This window comes from Lutjanus erythropterus, chromosome 16, assembly GCF_056507025.1.
Source record: "Lutjanus erythropterus isolate fLutEry1 chromosome 16, fLutEry1.hap2, whole genome shotgun sequence".
Taxonomy (NCBI): domain Eukaryota; kingdom Metazoa; phylum Chordata; class Actinopteri; order Lutjaniformes; family Lutjanidae; genus Lutjanus; species Lutjanus erythropterus.
In genome coordinates this window covers 26,896,037-26,911,476 of record NC_139332.1, presented here as the reverse complement: position 1 = coordinate 26,911,476, position 15,440 = coordinate 26,896,037, and the positions used below count along the sequence as shown (strand labels likewise).

The 15,440-nt window shown below is 40.0% G+C and overlaps 1 pseudogene; it reads right to left on the bottom strand.

Annotated features, from left to right (window-relative positions):
* Positions 1-4,580: 4,580 nt before the first annotated feature.
* On the bottom strand, positions 4,581-4,936 carry LOC146313206 (NHP2-like protein 1 pseudogene; annotated as a pseudogene).
* Positions 4,937-15,440: the final 10,504 nt, after the last annotated feature.

The following is a 15,440-nucleotide window of genomic DNA, read 5'->3' as shown; positions in this document are numbered from 1 at the left end:
AAACACTTTTAGGGGATAATCTGGATAAAGTAATTTTCCCATTCTGTTTAGCTAGAGAGAACTGGCTTTTCAGTATGATTAAAATGCTTATATTTGTAGTCAGTTTCATCAGAGACCATTCTGCTGCTTTGATGTGAACTAATGCAATAGGTGGGTGTGACCTCAGCCGACTGAGATCATCTTAATGAATGCAGATTTAATTAAATACGGCCTGCTCTGTGTGCACTGACATGTCAGCAGCTTGTCTGGTGAAACATTGGTTTAATTAATGTGCATGGAGTCTCGACTCTGTGACTGTGGTTTTTTAATTTTTTAAATATTGTTTGTGCAATTTTTCAGTGTCCCAGACGAAAGCTGACAATTGTGGAAGAAATGTGGTGAAACCTTTGGTTGTCAATCCAACACAGTGGTCCAAAATTGCACTAAGACACGTCCACCAAACCAAATTTAGAGCTTTGGCAACCAAAGACGATATTTTGACAATTATTTGTCCAAAAAGTTGGATCCAGTTCTCGCAGACAGACTGCTGCAATGCCCTACGTTATAACCCAATCGATAAATCACAAGATGACATGGAAAGATGCAAAACAACTGACTCCCAACACCGTGAGCGCCATTTTTGAGTCAAGTTAAATATTAAAAGTGCCAGTGCTTTGCACAAAGTTTGTATTTTTTGTTTTGCTGTAAACACTGACATGGCCACAGATGGATGATGCCAGATGATATGTGTCTGCTTCCCCTTTTTAAACCACTTTGTCACTAAACAGAGTATTTATCTGCTTCTTTTTGTTTTTTTCTTTCCTGTTTACAATTCACTCGTCATTTGTTGCACAATCTGATGCACTAAAGGCCTGAAGATGTTTCTTTTTTAAGAGTTTGATCTGATTGGCTGAACTTACCTCATGTTATACGTGACAGACACATGGTTCATTCAATCACCTGCCAAGTGTTTTTTGAAAGTGCCTGCCCCTTTCCAAACAGTTTCTAAACACAACTTCCCAGATGGTTCTGTGTAACCAACCATCTGACATGTTAGGTTAATCTATCTATAACCACACCTCAAAATCAAAAATAGGTATTTTTCCTCTGGCTTGTAGTGTTTTTTTAATCTATCCAGATAGATTTGGTGTGAGCTGCAGAGTTTTGGAGATATCAGCTGTAGAGACAATTGCTTTCTCTCCAATTTAATAGGACTAGAAGGCACTCAACTTGTGGTGTTCAAACCACTACAAAAAATACATCTGAAAACCCTGTTTATGAGCAGTTTCTGCAGTAGTATCTACTGGAACTACTCACTTACAAGGTCTTTGGATTATCTTGAGAAACCAGGTAATGACGCTGGTTGTGAATTTTTCAAATGCATAATTTTTTTTCTCCATAACTCTGCAACTCACACCCCAAAAAAATCAAGATTGATAAATAGCATCGCAGGCCAGATTTTGGGGTGTACTTTCCCTTTAAACCAGACATGTAAATTTCTCTCAGCATCCTATCTTTAGAATTATTTTACAAGATAAAAGGATTAACTACTTTTTTTTACTGAAGGCAGATGATCCAATATAATCCAGTGTTTACAAAACAAAGCTGTCTGCTGTCCTGAGCTGCATAAACAACCGTCAGTCAACTTAATTCAGAGGAAAAAGGATCTTCGTGAATTCACGTTTTCTGTCTTCTGCTTCTATTTTGTTGCTTTCCCCTCAAATATTTAACGAGGGTTCAGGTGTACAACAGATGCCCTCCTCTCACACTGCCCTGTATTTATATGCAGGTGGTGGTTTACAGCCTGGGTGGGGGTCTTTGTGCATCTTGGCTGAGCGTCCTGATGGGTCACAGTTCAGCGGTGGAGCTTCAAATGAGGAGGAAGGGAGGCCTGGCAGGGATGGCTGCTTCTTCCATCTGCGTTACCTGTCTCTCTCTCTCTCTCTCTCTCACTCTCTCACTCATAGACCCTCTGTGTCTTTCATCAGCACGGATACCTCAGCCTGACCGGGACACATAATGGGATCACACACAAAGGACAAGGCATGCTTGGCTTTTACAGCCTCCCTCAGAGAGTATTACAAACCCGCAGGCTCTCTGATCGGGCACGTTGGACAGGAGGCAGCATACCAGGGGCTGAAACTGGGTTGGAAAATAGCTTTTTTTTTTGTGTTTATATGTGTAGAGAAATTCCTCGGCATAAAACGTCCCACTTCAACATCTGATATGTTTAGCAGAGTTGCCCCATCTGAGAGCCCCCAGAATGCCGAGTATTTTCTTGATCTGGGCTGAGCTAAAGGGGAAGGCATGCGGCTCTGATCCCAGGGTCACCACGCTTAAAAGCTGATGTGGACAGCAGCCAGTCGAGTGAAGACGCTGCCACAGAGAGATTGACTCAGTGAGCTCGCCCGCATGTATGTTTGTGTGGCGTCTTGTTTGTCCTCATCTGACTCAGGCAGGACATCAGATAGTGACTCAGGTTCTGAGGAATTTGGTTTTATGTCTCCTCGCAAAGCGAGACATCAGCTGGTGGGACAAAGTCTACGCTAAGGAATTAATCTTTTCCTGAACTGTCCTTTTTGCCAGGTGAGGATAAAAAAAGTAGGTCCATTAACAGGAACATCTGCCAGGAGAAAGCTGGAGGTGTGTTTGGAGAAGCTGCTGCTGATGAAACTTTTGTTTCCTACAAATGTCAACTTTTCAGAAACATAATGAGCACAGACCAAAATAAACCGTGCATATAGCACCTGTCAGTTATTATGCAGGTTTCTGAAGGGACTTTTTAGAGCCTGAGTTCAGTTCAGTTTTGATGATGCACTGTGCCTTCATTACAATGAACGAAGTAGGCCTGGGCAATACAACAATAGTGATATGTATCAGCAATAGACACTCTATCAATAAGCAATAAGAAAATTGTTTATTAAAATGTTTGATGTATTCATTTAGATGCATTACTGTAAATCCAAACCATCATGAAAGCACATAACAAATAAAATAGTTAAATTCAACCCCCTTTCTCCAGGTCCTTATTAAAAATACTTCATTAAAAATATCAATAATTACTGATTTCGACTGAAAACATTTTATTGTGATGCGTTTTTCAGCCTCCCCAGCCCCAGAAGAAATCAAACTGAGTTGGTTAAGGCACCAAAACTGCTTGATTAGGTTTAGGAGAAGTAGTTATATCTCCATGCCATGCAGGTGTAAATATCCACTTTTTCTTTAATATTGTTATCAAGAAACATTTATTTTAACTTTGTGTATAATGAGAATTGAATAGTTGTTTGTGTTCACTTCCATGTACTGCAGTTTGAGTTATTTTGGAGCCAACAACTATTTGAGGAACTGCATATTTAGGCACCAACTTGCTGGTTTAGCTTCAGCAGAATTTAAAATATGTAGTCAAAATGCATTGCTCATAATCATAACCGTCAGGATAAAATAACAAAAGAAACAACGAGTGAATAAGTGAAACAACATCCAAACTCTGGCCATAAATGAAAACAAAGAAAAAGCCCACGGAAATCTTTGAATTACCAGGTTTTACATGTTTAATGCAGCACCAGTACAGTAAGTATCTACCCAGATTCCCATAATAACAGGGTTCCCATCATAAATCGCCCCCTCCCTCCCAGTTAGAGCAAGATCCACCCTCGAGGCTCACCAGCCAGGCAGCACATCTTAACTCCATGACACTCCTGAACCCCAAGCCGCAGAGCTTTCACCAGTGAGGCCCCATGGAAAAATTAAACTGGACACTGCGAGGAAGCCCAGCTTTGTGGTCATGGCAGGGGAATATGATTGGATAAACATACGGCAAAGCCTCAAACCGGTTCACTCAGTGCCCGGTGGTGATGTGACGAGAGGCAGGCAGTGAGGTTTTTATTCAGAAAGGGGGGGGATTGGATCTGCAGGGCACATACTGTTCCTGGAAGCACTGGTGGTTCTGCAGAGGCCGGAGTTTCACAGAAGATGGAAAAGGACATTTATCCATGTAGAGCAGGCCAGGCAGGCAGCAGTGACATCCTCAGTCACTGTTTATTAAAAACAGGCCTAATTATCCAGCCCACTCTGCCTGCCCGAGCTATTTCAGTCTGCAGAGAGCAGGTGACTTGTATTACAGCAAACTGGGTCGTGTGTTCGTACGTCATTCACCCTCTAACCTGAGCGTGCCTCTCATTTTTTCAATTACAGCCAATCATTAGTGTGTTAGTTCCTGTTTGAGTCCGTGACCAGCTGTGCCCCTGAGATCATCAGTGTGCTGCCCGACTGTGCCTCTGTGTGTGTGTGTGTGTGTGTGTGTGTGTGTGTGTGTGTGTATGAGCTCAGTGCACTGTAAAAAAAAAAATGCCACTAAAGGTCTGGAGCATCACTTTAAAGTAGATTACTATTAATAACAATGGGTAGTTTGAGAAGGTTTTAATTTCTTTTTTATGAACAGCCTTTTCTTTCTTTCGTTCGTTTAATAAAAAAAAGTATTTTATTAATCAGATGGCAACTGATATATGTAAATGGACACACTACCCTAAAACTGTTTTTTATCAGGGAACAAAATGTTTTTCAGTCTGGAATTTGACTTTGTCATGTCAGTGCAACAACGATCACACGAGCAGTCTCTCACTGACCATCTGAACAGATTGAATCTGGGGTTTGAGCTGCGACCCCTCCTTTATGGTGACTGAGGTAGCGGTGATAGGGCGGGACGCCCCACAGGCCCAGTCCAGGGCCTGCTTGGAGCGGACAAGCACATACAGGACGATCTTGTCCTTGCAGAACAGCGGCAGGTGGAGAAGGATGATCTCAGAGTTCAGGGTTTTAGTGGCTTCATTAGCCCCCTTTCCTCAGCTGTTTGTAGTTGGAGGCTTGCTGCATCAGGGTCCAGGATACTTTTGGTCAGCGTGGCGTCAGCCAGCGTGTAGGCCTTTGGGTTCACTTGAGCTTCAGACATTGTGAATTGTTTTTTTTTTTCTGGTATTCTGGCCTTCTCAGCGAAATGCTTCACAGAAGAATATTTTCTTTCACCTGGGGTTGAAAAGGCAACAAGACGCAATATTTTGCAATGTTTTATGTTAGTAATAACTTTGCAGCGCTATGAACTCTCTGAGCTCTGTTGCATGCAGCAGGTCCAAACATTCACACACGTGTCACAGCCATTTTTCTGATGAAGGTTGGCTGGAAATTTTGCTTTAATTGCTGGTTTGATTGGTTAACTGTCAGCCAATCCTAAACGTGGGCTATTTCTTAATTAATTTTGATTACAATCTGTATGAAGGCCCCCCCACACATCAGTAAAAACACTTTGCACTGGCTGTCCCGCTGTTTTCCAATGGAGAGAGCAGGACTAAGGGGCACCGCTACCCTCAGACGGTCGTGAGTGATCATTTAATGATTGTTCAGCATCACAATGAAAAAACAAGAATCTCAAGAGTTTCACAAATTAAGGGTTCCCCTCCAGACAACTGAAGAAAACTGTTTCAGGTTTCCCCAGACTCTACAACATCCATCCATTCATTATCCGTAACCGCTTGTCCTTGGCAGGTCGCGGGGGGCAGGAGCCTATCCCAGCTGACAGTGAGCAAGAGGCGGGGTACAACCCGGACAAGTTGCCAGTTCATCGCAGGACAAACAACCATTCACGCTCAAATTCACACCTATTATGCTGAATGCTGAGAACCCACGAGGAGAACATGCAAACTCTGCACAGAACAGTCCTGCCCCAGCCACAAACCTGCCAGCTGGAGGATTTTGTGAATCATATAGTTTATGAACTTAACTAAATCCAGCGTTAAACTTAGCTTAGACATTTGTCTACTAATCAAACAGGACGTGGCGCTGTGTTTTGCCTCTCTGCGCCCAGCGCCGCGCTGAGTTCAGGACAAATTTCTTCTGATGTGAAGGCGCCTTTACAAAGTATTTGTAAACTATTTGCAGCATTAGACCTTATCTCACAAAGCAGACATATCTTTATGGATGTAATTTTGGCGAATTCACTGGAGAACACTGATGAAACTGTGCACTTTATTTAACGATTTATTCCCAGACTGGATCTATAACAGTTTGGATGGGAACTCTTTCTTTGTCTCCATCCGTCGTCGGGAAATAAACTCATCAGTCTCCCAAATTATCTGGAGTGCCAAACAGAAAATTTCTGCTATCTGTTCCTCATCATGTTTTTTTTTTCTTCTCTCATTCTATCGAACTCATTTGCATGTTATTATCTCGCCGTCTTCCACGAGAGGGAATTGAATTTGAAATGCAAATCGTAGGAAATAATTACTACTTGGCTGCACAGGGACAATTCAGCTCTGTTTGCATCTATAATGGCATCATCCAGCAGAAATAAGATGGTGAATTTTTTTTTTTTTTTTTATTTATCCACAAATTCTCTTAGTTTCTGTCTTTGTCTTTTTTAAAGATTTAATTCTGGTGTTTCTCTCTCAGAAATTAATTGTTTACCCAGAGAGGACTGTTCATTAACTAGTCATTAGCCAGCCGTTGTCAAAGTAAACCTTTGGTAACTGTGAGTCACAAGAGTGTTTTCTAACAGATTGGTGTGAGGATTAATTCAAATTCCACAACAGACTTTTCCCCCAGACCGAATGCTCTCGAGCCAAGACAGATGCAGCATCACAGCCACTGTAATCACAAATAAATCGTGGTGTCTTTTTAGTGATTTAAATTATGAAAAGACAAACACTGACTGCCTGGATGAGACATTAGGAAAGTTTAATGATTTGGAAGAGTTATGTTATTACAGAGGCAAGTTTAGATTTCACCAGTACTGGAGGAAGTATTCAAATCCTTTACTGAAATAAAAGCACTGATAGCACGCTTTAAAAAATACTTTATTTCATGTCAAAGTGATGCGTTCATATCACCTAAGTAAATATATGTAATTATACTCAGGAAAATGTAATTAAAGTATTAAAAGTAAAAGTACTCCCTGAAAAATGTGACTGTTATACTATTATATATTATATCATGAGATATTTCTAGTCTTTTTAAAATAGGACTGCAACTAATAACTGTTTTTATTAGGGATTATTCTGCTGATTATTTTCTCCATTAAATAAATGATTGTTTGGTTTGTACAAATTTAGAAAACAGTGAGAAGCGCTGTCACAATTACACCTTCACAATGCTTGTTTTGTCCAAACAACAATACAAATCTCAAAATTATTTATTAAAACAATTAACAGGAAAAACATTGAATACTCACAGTTGTGGCAACCAAGGCATTAAAATGACAACAAACTCTGTCGACTGATGTAAACCTCTGAAAAAGGCTAAGATTACTTTCATCAAATGACTGATTATGTTTCTTTGATATACAGTTTATCTGTAAGCAAAAGGTGTATAAAGTGTAAAAAACTTTTTTTTAAAGATTATTTTTATCTTACTTTTATTGCACTTTGTCCCCAGTGTGGGATCAATAAAGTTTATTTTATCTTATGTTACAAAACACATAAGTGAAGCAGTAAAATACAGTAGTGATTATATAAATGTGTGCATGCAGTTTGACCACGTTGTATTTAGAAAGACTGAACTCACTGTACGACGTCAGTTACATTTATAGACGTTCTTACAGCTGTTCGTCACTTGCGTCTCGACTAATAGAGCCAACATGTGTGTCAGTGTTTGTGTGACACAGACGCCCAGCCGATGACAGAGATGAACCTCCGTCCCTGTTTACACAGAGAGACACAGAGTCTAGCAGCGAGCCAAACGGCTGCTTTTTGCTTTTTCAGGTGGAACCACAGACAGTCGCTGAGGTCACGCAGAGGCGGCGTCCTCCTGCACCCACCGCTGCTTCCTGTCCTGCCTCTGAGGTCTCAGTGGAGCTGAACAGTATCGATACATCTTCTCACGCTCAGCTTTAAAATTCACTCTGATACTGGCCTCACACTGAGGACCTCTAGATGTTTTCCTAGATGTTGTGTCTTGGAATTTGTGTTTGTGTGTTTTAAGATGATCTAAAGACAGTTTCTCGCTTTGGAGGATGATAAAATTGCAAAAAAAAAAAATCTACCTGCAAATATTGGTAAATTAGTTAGTAATTAGTTATCTACTATTAAAATAATTCACTGTAATCGATTAATTCTTTTGAGTAATTGTTTCTCATTTCAGCCTCTGAAATACAAATATTTCCTGTTTTCTTGACTCCTCTATCACAGTAAACTGAATGTCTTTAGGTTGTGGACAAATCTTGACATTTGAAGACGTCAGTTTTGGCTTTGGGAAACACTAATCAACATTTTTCACCATTTTCTGACATTGTATGGACCAAAAAATGAATAAATGAATGGAGAAAACGATCAACAAAATTAATCGATAATGAAAATGACCATTAGTTGCAGCACTATTTCTATTATTTTGTATTTTAATTGTTCAGAAATTGTAAATAAACCCTCCAAAGATGTCTGGAACAACAACATGAAGACTGAAGTGCGTATTTAACTAATTCGCACTCATCTTGAGTCGAGCAGCTGTAGAACAGTGAACCAACCAGCTGCAGCCCAGAACTGACCGAGCTAAAGCAAATTAGCTAACAACCATTAGCTCAGTTAGCTCAGTTAGCTCACCGCGTCTGTACGGTAGCCTTTTCCCTGTCACCAAACTGGCCTCAGCCGGTCTCAGAGACTGTGTGCAGTCCCAGTCCGCCCGTTTTAAAGGGGGGGCTCAACACAACCAATTAGCAGTCCACTAACTGTTTCATGGGAACTTTAAAGGCATAAAGTTTAGTTGCCAGGCAACCAAGAACATGAGCTCCTACTTCAGCAAATAATTTAACGCTATCCGCTTTTTGTTCACGTCTGGTAATGCGTTTTATATAAAATTAAAGAATTCAGGAACAAAGTGGGCAAGTTTCAAGTCAATCTGAGAAACCAGTAAACTAAAACCAGTCAACAAAACTGTTGGAGAAGCTAGCTAGCTAGCATGCTAACAGCACCAACTGTCATCTGTCAGCTACCAACAGCTATTGAATCTCAGCCTTAGACCAACAAAAATACTAGAAAAGGAGGTGTAAAATGTCAACAAAGATAGGAAAAGGAAAGAAACAAGAAAAAGGATTAACTACAGAACATTCTTTGGGTAGGGACATTTTTATTTTAAGAAAAACTGGGCTGGACGAGCCTACATCCATAGTTTAACAGCAAAGCTTTGTAAAGAAAGTGGAAGTGTTTCTATGAAAAAGAAAGCTTGAGAAAGGAAGTTCTTCAATTTATTTTTATTTGTCTATTTTGACTTATTGTTTCACTATTTTTAAATCTTATCTATATGTGTCTTTTTATAACTCCTATGTCTTATGTAAGTTGTTGAAAGGTGTTACACAAATAACTTGTCTATAATAAGCTCAATACTGAAACAGATCTATGAGTTATTCAACAATATATTAACACAAAATATTTGATTTTTAGCAACTTGCCTCCAAAAAATTCTTATAGGATTTACGTATTAAGACTAAATATTAACCTTGAATTTTTTTTTTTTCTTTCAAGTGAGACGCTTTTTTCAGGAGTGTTAACCTGCTGATGACATAAACAGACGTGAGCGCTCACACTTTGTCATTTTCTGTCTCTTCTGTCAGTCTGCCCTCATGTCTCTCTCTCTCTCTCGTCTTTCCTCCTGTCTGTGTGTCTTTCACACACACACAAACACACAAACACACAACAGGGAGTTGAGATAATCCTCTCAGAGCAGCCGCTGTGATGACGAGGGCCTGTGGGTGGTCTTAATGGTCAACTACCTCCCTGTCTCTGCACCCAAAGAAACCAAAGCTGATGTGAATCGAAAAGCAGCCTCTTTCTCCTCTGTCTCGTCTTCACTTCCCTCCCCTTTCCCTTCTCAGCTGATCAATACTTGAAGAAACTTGCACCAGCTATTGGAAACCTAAAGTTAAACTTGGTTGGCCTAAATACTCAGTAAAGATTCAGACATCTCTAAGTTAGAACATGGTGCGACACACCAACTATTTACTATTCAGGGATTAACTCTGTAGTTGTAAATATTTACACTCAGTAACCACCAGATGTAGAGTAAAACTTACTAATGTTTGCTAACCGAAGCTAATGCTAGCTTACTGGTTGAGAGTGAAGAACGAGAGTGAAAAAGCTTAACAGGAAATGGTTGAGACATCTGATGTGACATTTGATTAACAGTGTGTCTCTTCAGTTTTTCAAGTCTGATGGAACAGATCTACACTTTCAAACAATCCAGTCTACACAGTTATGCAACAGATAGTTTAACAGTTCATGCTACATGTGCATAAACACAACCTGAAGTGGATTTTTACTCCTCAACTCTATTTTTCTTCCATTTTACGCACATAATTACAGTAATTGTATATGAGGTTCTCAATGCTGACACTGTCTTCAATGTGTTGCTCCGCTAACGTGCTGCTCTGCTAATGTGCTGCTCTGCTAATGTGCTGCACTGCTAACATGCTACACACCTCCTGTGTCACTGTGTAAAGTTTAATAACAATGTAAACATTGACTTTTTTTTAGTTTAGTTCTGATTCACTGAAATGTCATCATATATAAATTAAAGAAAATCTATTTATTTGACTATATTAGTTTCAAAAATCCAGTATCAGCTGTGAGCTAGTTTTATCTCCAAAGGCTCAAAAAGCTTCACTCTCACAATCTTTGCTGCACTTTTCTGTTGAATCTCTGCTTTAATTATCAGGATTAAACCTCACACATTCAAAAAGTCAGGTGTGTGACATGAAGACAGGCTGCTAAAGGTCATGGATTAATGTAATGCTGCAGTCGCTCTTGCAGCATCATACAGTGGAGCACTGACAAGCCTGAGCCTGGCGTGGCCCTTCCAGGTAAACCTCGTGTCAGACGTGGGAGCTGAAAGATGATCTCCCTGCGTGCTCCGATCCCGTCAGCCTGGATTGAGGAGAAAGGAGTGTCTGGTTTCCAATGTTTCATGCAGGACAGGACGTACTGAGGCCTCTGTGCTCCGAGGTTCTGTGGGAAAACAGGGAACAAAACGCGAGAGCCTCACCCCCAGCGGAGTGAAACCTGAGCGTTAACCACTTAAAGCAGATAGATCAGGTATTCCCCCGCCTTGTTAAGAGAAGTCCTCTGGGACAGTGGACGTGGACACACAATGAGTGAGGGTGACATATGCCATCGTGCACCTCAATGAGACGTTGACTCATGAGGCCAAACGAGAGAAAAGGGGGGTGTCCAGGTGAGAAATGTGGATACATCCTTTTATGACTCATTTACACCGAACAACACACAGATAACTATGATACAGCATCAGTGCTTTCATTTATTTATTTATTTACACTTGTCCAGTGGTCTCTTGCTTCAAAGTATTAATGCTTTTAGGCCTTATGATCATTGATGGATTATTGATGGGGCCTACAGGACACAAGCCCAGGGGTCTAGGTGGTGATTCATCTGCAAGAAGAGGAGCAGAATGACAACAAAGAGACACAAAAAAGATCACAGAAAGATTAAAAATGACGACAAAATGATGCAAAACAAATACAAAGAGACGTAAAGAAACACAAACACACAAAAGTGCCACATCGAGACATAAAACTAGTATAAAGAGAAGCTAAATGACCGCAAAAAGATGTAAAATTAATAGAAAAGGCCATAAAAAGTCATGAAAAGGCCACAAACAGACATAAAACTAATAAAAAAAGAAATGCCAAATGAATGCAAAGAGACACAATGAGACCACAGAAAGACCCAAATTTAGGACAAAGTGGTGCAAAACAAAAAGCTGCAGAAGAAATACAAAGAGACACAAAAAAAGGTGTTTTGTTGCTTCTTTTACACGTCATTTTTGCACATGACTACACAACAACAATGGTGCCACATAACGCAACAGACAGGCATCATTATTTGTGTGACAGAAGGACATTATTTCCTCTTGGACTACGCTGTTGGTCCATCTGTTGTGTCCTTACTTCTGTAACTCCAAGTGTTGAAGCACAATAACAAAGAAAAAAGGGTTTGTGGCTTTAGATTTTAAAAACTGGTGGCTGAAATAAAACGCTTCAAATACTCACATTACATTTCAGCTTGTAGTGTACTTTTGGAAAGACGTGCCTCCCAAAGCAGGGACTTTTTGGGGGTAAAATAATGGCCCCTGAACTTAATTTAGACCCTGGTCCTGGGGCTGGTTTCACAAAGATAAATTTTAACTGTGGCTTAAAAATAACAGGTAGTCAGACTTCAGATAGACGTCTAAATTCATCACCAGCTGCACAAAGCAGTTTGGTGCTTGACTATCTTAAGTAGGACTTCGGCACAATGAAATCTGGATAAATTAAGACCTTTCTACAAATAAAAAATTGGCCATCCGAGTGACCACATCCAACCGCTCAGCTCTGTTTACCCCAGTAAAAATATATGTCTGTTGGAGGAACAGTTACAAGGGCATAAAGGTATAAAAAAAAAAGTGCAAGACCGAAAAAATGACTGTTCAAAAGAAGAAATCCAAAAACGACTAATGATATCTTCGATGCTGTATATTTCCTGTGGGTTGCTGCGGTCTCTTTTTTTTCTCATTGCTCTTTTCAGTTTTAGTAAACCACAAATTATGTGCCATGTTTTCCTCTTTTTTTGTTGTTGTTGGCACTGATTGTTACCATGGTAACATGGGTCTTAAGCCTGAGTCAGCCTGAGGTGTCTAATTTTCTTGGCTTACAGTTAGTCAGTCTTTATTTATATGAAATGGTCTAATTTGCGATAGACCGAGCCATGAGCAAAAATTAAGACTAGTCTAAAATATCTTGGCCCCTGTAAACACACTGAGTTCCTCCAAAAGTTCACACTCCCCGGGGCAAGGTCCTGTGGTGGAGACGCAGCTAAAGTCAATTTGTTATGTCTGTTTTTCAGTCTGAGTGTCTTACCGCCGTGTAAAAGTTGTTGGAGACCTTTTACATGTTTGTGTCCAGGGGCTCATTGTCCCATAATCCGTCCATGATTGACGATACGCACAAAATAGATGCTTTTTCAACATTCCCGTCTTTGTTGTCTGTGGATGAAACAGCACGACCTCAAACTTGTATATATGTTGCCCTCCAGCCGTTTGCAGGCTTGCATGACTGAAACTGTGGCGTCTAAAACTTGAACTAGACGCAGGTACAGAGCGTAGCCTAGTTTAAGTTTTATTTCAACCCCCGCGGGCCCCCGACCTCTGACCTTTGCACTCATCGCATATCTCACACTCATCTCGTCTTCCGGACAATCCCCGGGGATTCATCCTCAGACAGACTGACAGCACAACGTGTTCTCAGAGCTGCTGAGGGACCGCGGCCTGACAGCGCTGCACGAGAAGGGAATGTCTCCTGTTAAAAAGAAGAAGAAGAAAAAAACCCCACCGCATTTGTTCTTTCTGTGCCTCAGGAGAGTTGAGTCAATACTTGTGAACATGCACCAGACTGAAAACTTGAGACTAGACGACTAACCTTTCCTCTAACGTCACTCAGATGTAAAATCCAGCACCTCTGTGCTGATGATGAACAGACTGCTGAGTTTGTTTATTCATGAGGTTTTTGTTTTTCCAGGTCCTGCACCCAAATGAGCTTTAAATCTTTGTTTCTTATGTGTCCCACTGAGAGGTTCAGCGGGGTGACGCCACAGTACTAGGAGCAACTGTTTATTAATGCACAAGCTACACTTTGCATGACATCAACTTTAAATGGCAACAAAGACTAAACCGGTTGAGAAACTGAACTTAATGCCTACAAATCCTCAGCACGTTCACCCACTCAGCCATGTTGCAACGCTTTAAGCTGGGGATATACCTTCTTCTAAAGGAATAGTTGCGGTAAAATGCCCTTATTTGCTTTCTTTGACACACTCTGAGGTAGGTATGAGTGTGCGGTAGGTATGAGCTTAACCAGGAAGCGATTAGCCTCGTTTAGCATAGTTATAAAAATGCACTGACCCACTTAAGACATTCTATCTTATTTATTTTAATAATAATATTGTGTTAAAAGGAGGAAGTCGATATTGTTAAATCCCGACAGGATAATGCAGGACTTGACGCAGGTATCGAATTATCCTGCTTATTACATGATCGCTTACAAAAAAAAGGCACAGTGACACAAAATATTAATTTCAAAATGATATACTGCTCGCTGCACATCACCCTGCTTGTTTCATGGTTATATACCCCATAAAGTCAATAATATGACAGAAAATGTTCATTTTTAAATTATTTTAATGATTTAACAATGATTTTATTGTTTCTCTGGAATCTATGATCAGAATTGTGTCCATAGCAACAGTCAGCAACACAGAAACAACAGCTGTAAATGACCAATCAGAACTGAGTATTTAACAAAGCCACATAATAAAATATAATAGAACCTCCTCTAGTGTTGCCTTGTTTGGTTCTGTTTAGTTGACTCTTATTGGAGCCTGATATTAGCAACACTGCATATAGCGACTTACCCTGTCACATCAGATGGTTTGTTTCACAGGACCATCTGGGAAACTGTCCACAGAAACTGTTTGGAAAAGGGCAGGCACTTTAAAAAAAAACACTGGGCAGGTGACTGGATGGAGCATCTGTCACGGCTAATATGGGTTAACTTCAACCAATCGGATCAACTCATCGAACCAAAGCCAAAGTCGGACGGATGTTTTGACAGGCTGCATGAGTTGCGCCATTTAATAGGTGTACTCGAAAACACACACATCAAGTTTTTTTTTTCCGTGTTTTGTTTGGAGCTTGGTCACACTTTATTTTACAGTAAACTTTTAATTTGTATCAAATTAGACAAAGACTAAATTAATTTATTCTTTATTTTAAAAACAATGTTACCCTAATAAGAGCTAACAAGCCATAATTTGTATGATATTGGACAAAAACTAGAAATAAAATATTTAATTAGGCAGTAAACACACACAGCTTTACACTAATTAGAGCTACCAGGCTGTACTTTGTATCAAAGCAGACAAAAACTGGAAATAATCTATTTTAATAAGGTCTAATAAGAATCTAACAGTGGGGAAAACTTCATTTCATAGTACCATTTTCCAGTAATGTGTCCCTAATTACCCTTTGATAAGATCTAATAGGGTAATAATTAATAAAAATATTATTTCCAGTCTTTGTCTAATTTGATACAAATTACAGCTAGTTAGCTCTCGTGTGCTGTAAAATAAAGTGGGAAAAGAAACGTATTACTTTTCCACGTCCAAATCTCCAGTGCTGTACAGGTTTTTGTGAATCAATTCATAAGACAGGTGTATCTCTGATATTAAAGCTTAAACTCAAGACTTGATTACAGCTGTGACCAATCTTTTATGGCATTGTTTCTGGTGAAAGCAAGAAAACGAGATGACAGTTTTATTGCGGTATAAAAATATGAAGAATAATTGCAGCACAGGATTCAGTCCATCGAGTCGTTTCAGTCTCGGCTCTCTGATATGATTCTCTGGTTGAGGTTCCTTTCCTACAATAACCGTGCAGAC